The sequence below is a fragment of the Octopus bimaculoides genome, chromosome 19, assembly GCF_001194135.2.
Source record: "Octopus bimaculoides isolate UCB-OBI-ISO-001 chromosome 19, ASM119413v2, whole genome shotgun sequence".
Classification (NCBI taxonomy): Eukaryota; Metazoa; Mollusca; class Cephalopoda; order Octopoda; family Octopodidae; genus Octopus; species Octopus bimaculoides.
Genome location: NC_068999.1, coordinates 20318070 through 20323360, shown reverse-complemented (window position 1 = coordinate 20323360; position 5291 = coordinate 20318070).

Here is a 5291-nt window from a genome sequence, read left to right as displayed (position 1 = left end):
GACATCAACATTTTACATACAACAGATATGTTGACAGAAGTTTAGCCGGAACAATTCAAAGAAATTCAAGGAAAATGATAAGCGAATGCTTGAAGAAGGACGTTCATTAAAAATATTGCGAGCAATATAACTAACAAATTAAGCTATATAACTGTAGAGTTTCAATGTTTAAATGCTGAGATATCAGTTGCTTAATCATCAAAAGGAACGCCATTCTTTATAGAAATAACACCTGACTTAACCCATTGTTAAATGAGGTCAGAATATCGAACTTGTTTGAAGAGAAAGCTAATGTTGTTTATAACACTGACTTGGAGGGAGGAAAATGTGACTGCCATTATAACCCGTGAATAACTCACACTTATATTTATTAACAGTTCCAAGATGCGTATGTATTAGAATTATATTATGATAAATTTGCAAATGAGGGCAGACTTTTATGTCATATACTGACGTAAATACATTTCTGAAGTTGCACTGTATTGGGAAATAACGTCATTCAGTGGAATCCTGATGGTGATGTCGCAGTTCAGCAAAACGTTTTGGCACATCATAATACACAGCATTAGTTTTAAATTTTGACACACGGCCAGCAATTTTGGGGAAAAGGTTAAGTCGATTGCATCGACCTTAATACCCTACTGATACTTATTTTATCCACTCAGAAAAGTATAAAATGCTCGACGGAATTTGAAATAAGAATGAAAGGACGGACGAAAAGCCGCAAAGCATTTTGCTCGCCGTGCAAACGATACTCTTATCTCGCAGCTTTTAGATAATGGACAACATTAAGGAGTAAAACTAAAATGAATACAACGGTTTTTCGTTTTACTCAGTTGAATAAGATGTACTGCCTACGCCTTCCGTGTTAATATCATAATTTGCCATGATTTTAGCTGATACATACATTTATCCTGGTATTATCGTATCAGGGAAGAAATTTACCTTAACCACTTTGAGTATGGACAAGAATGTATGTATGTAAATATTATTCTCATTGTCGGGTCATGAGTGATGTCTTCAATTTTTTGTGATCGTTCTCCATGAAGATGAAGCGGCCTAAGATTGAAAGATTTTCAACCTTCCATATGACATCCATTTTGGCAATCTTTGTATACACAGCAGTTCAAATAATTCACAGTAATGTTTTAAAAAGCTGGTGGAATTAAATTTGCTGTGATATCAACTGCTATTTTTAGCAGTTTTTATAAAACTGTAGAGGCTCCTTCCTTACGCTGAAGTCTCCAAGTTTGTTTACTAAGGGGAATGGTTAATAAGCAGACATATTCTAACTTGATGTATAAAGAGTTTTCTAATCAACTTTACAATGATGAATTGAGGTTGGAATATCATGAATTACAAATGAACCAGTTTGCATCATTATAAGTCACTGGAATATTCCATATGAGCGGTTTTCCCAGGTAGATATTGAACGTAAAGACAACTCTAAAAATTTGAAGGCCTATTTTATATATTTATTTACTTTTTGTTAAAATTATCATTGAACGTCTGGATGTTAACAGTTATATAAAGTAGTTGAAGGCCTAAAACAACCAGAAGGAATAACACTCGAAATTATCGATCGACTGAATCGAGCTACAATAGTTTTATGCTTAGTTTATTTATATATATATTTAAAAAAAACATATTTTAACATTCTGTATGTAAGTATGAGTGGGTGTAGACATAGGTTTTGAAAGAAGACAGAAGGAATAGGCGAAAAACAGTCAACCATGAAATATGGTTTCGGCTTCCATTGGTAAACATTTTTTTTCTTTACTCCTTCAATTTGTGTTACATATTTCTTCCATCAGCAGATTCCTCTATCAATATTAGCTGAAAAATATTTTAAGAAATATGTTTTATTGATTATTGATCAAACGTGACGATCTACAAAATCAAACCGCTTCCTTAGTCTTACTATTGATTGCAATTTTTTTTGTATATTGTGCTGTTGAAGCACCCCTAAGAATTTCCGCTTTACGAACGGCTGGCCAATTATGTCAGTTTAATGAAGCCTGTCGTTCTTTAAACAGACTCTGTAACATTCTCCTTAGTACTAAATATGTTGCTGGTAGTTCCTATAATTTTTTTGGAGAAAAATAAACTGGGTGAAAATGTATACCCTGTCAATAGCTTGAGTTAAATTCAGAACTGCGATTTATAAGCTCACTTGTTAGGTTTGCCTTCGTGACGTTGTGAGCAAGCGCAATGTGGCCCTACATTATATAAACTATTTCCAGATTTTTATTGAAACTTAACATGGCATTAGGAAAAGAGCACAAAAATCAACAAATTACTTTCTATTCCTAAGCATTATCTGTACTTTCAACTTTTTCGCTGTTTATTAAATCGTTTTTAATAAATTCATGATGCAGTTAAATCACTAAAATATATGATGCAATGTTCCTTTTTTAAAATACATATTCACAAAAAATCCTTATATACCTATGATTGCATAAAATTTATTTATACCTACGAAATTTATCTATACCTACTAGAAGTCTTTTTTACATAATATTAAATGTGACGTGTGATGTTCCAAAATAAACATTAAAAAATATTGCCATATAATCATACATTTAGTGTGCAATATGAGCTTGAAAGTGTAGTATAATGTAATATAATGCAGTTTATGGTTGCATGCAGTCTCTCATTGAAGTCAAATATATTGCGTTTAAGATTGAAATTTACCGCAAAAACGACTTGTTTTAACAGGCATAAAAATATGTATGAGCGCGAGTGATGTGAAAAATATAGACACTATATTACGTTAGATTTTCTAAATGTAACATAATATAAATTTGAATACAGCTATGCCTGGGTACGTGATGGGAAATCAATGGTGCTCACAATTGAAATTCATGTAGATAAATTTGAGTCAATGGCAGTTTACCTGGTGTTCTTTGTTCAACTATCTGATATTCTTGTTTGGCCAGTTCTTCCATTACATTGATCTTGAACACATTATTTAGTGGCAGGGGCGTGTTGTGACATAGTGTTTTTTTCTCAGGCATCTAAAAGTGGCGGATTGTATTCCTTAAGAGTTTCTACCACAAAGAGAGCAAATGGGAGAGAATCGGAGGATGATATAGAGGTTGTCTACACCACAGCATAACCTATATTTGTTTAATCAATCCCGAAATTCTGAAACACAAAGTTACCATAGGCTGAATTTCAAAAATCGACAGGAGAATGCTTCAAACATGCTATTCAAAGGTAAAATATTGTCATGTGATCTGCTTGCATTCTACCTTCAACTAATTATTGTAAATCATATGCTTGTACTGGTTTTGTGTTCGAACAACGTGCCTAAATCTTTCTATACGTAATTGGAAGCTACTCCCCTTAATACCACTAAGTTGCACTTGCGTATCCTTAGCAAACAATTAAGACTAATCTTTGTTCTAAGATTAACTGTTCCTTTCCTCCGCGTGTTAAAAACTCTGAAAAAAGGGCGTTGAAACCTGCTATTACTTCTATGACTATTTCATATTGCATTTGAGCGTGTATATATGTATACATAGTTCTATATGCTATCATAATCACGAGGAAAATGTTAAGGTTTCTCACGTCGAACTCTGACCTTAAATGCAATTACAGTTGGTTCATATAATATCACTTCATAAAATAGACACGCGAACTAGTCCCGTATGGACTCTATCACCTCTGACATGTGACCGTATGTCAATTGGCCTTAGTATGTAGGCACGAAGTATTAATTAAATGGAGCATCAATAGGTCATGTAGTCGGGAACTTTGTATAATGGAAGTTTTCATATATCGCCTGGGTAAAAGATTACTTTAGTTATATCATTATTTTCATATTTATTTAATTGTTTTCTTCGAGTTCTGTCATTTTCCTCACCATATTTATTTAAATTACACTAAAATAAAAGAAATACATACTTTTACCATGAGCCTTTATATATTATTTCCTATATTTTTTTAAGAAATGAAAATGTTTTGCTGAAACGTAAAAGAATAAAAACACATGCAATTAAATATAGAAATATAAATCATTCAATAAAATACAATACAAATAAAAACATACAATTAGATAAAATAGAAATGAAAAAGCGTGTCATAAAATGAAATATAAATATAAAAAAACATCTATGAAAAATAAAAAAAAAATATATATATACAAAGAAGTAATAAATTTTAGAAACGGAAGGAAATGACTTTGGAAATGTGAAAACGAAATCTAAATAAAATACATATCGGTAAGTTTGTCTCTCTTTATTGGAGTCATTAAAGTTTTAGTAATCAATTTTATTCCAACTAAAATTTCATTATTTTGTATTTTGCCTGAGGAATGAATTGATATCATTTTTCTTAAGTATTTGAATCATGATTTACTCTTTTCGGTCTTTTTCATTTTCTCAATGTCATGAAAACTATAGAAATCATAAATAATGAAATTGTTAGTTCAAATATCGTTATACGAGAGAATGAGACAGTCTTTTGTTCTTGTTTAGCCCGCGGTCAACATTGAAAATGCGGAATTATTAACGAATATATTGCAACCGTGATTATCCTTCGTTTTAGAAGTATTGTACGCATAAAAGCATTTTCCATACAGTGACAATTTAGGGAGATATGACTATTTCTTTTCGGTTGAGATAAACACAATTAACATTAGGGAAGGAGGTATGTTTGTTAATTGTTGTTAAAAAACAGTTACTTCAAGAAAAAATCATTTTCTTCAAAAGTTAACGTATAAGCTTTCATTCATAACAAATATATGTTTTGACTCCCTCCTCTCGGGGACGATGAGACGATGAATAAGGTCTAGCTATGATTCTAAGATTTACGCTCTGATGAGCCAAATCTTAAATCTTAAATTTTAGATTTGAATTTTCATCCACCCGAAGAAAACAGTTATTTCCCTCATGTCATTGATTTGTGCATCAAAGAAAATACATTTTGAGTATTTTACACCATACCAGAAATTCCTACGTTGGATGACAAACTTAAAGTGGACTCTGAAACTTCAAAACGGAATACATCTGTATATGATTTTACATATACCTGTGTATTTATATCGATGAGCATATTGATCTGTTTATATGCATCTGTCTGTATATTGTAGGATAAGTCCTTACGTACATTGATATATGCGTGAGTGACTATATACACTGTTCATACAGGAATATGCTCTTCTTGAACCTAAATCGATGTCTTTATTATGAAAATACCTTTATTCAGTTGGTTCCTGCCAATAATACTACTCACACACACACACACACATATGCATATATTCACGTGTATACATATATATATATATA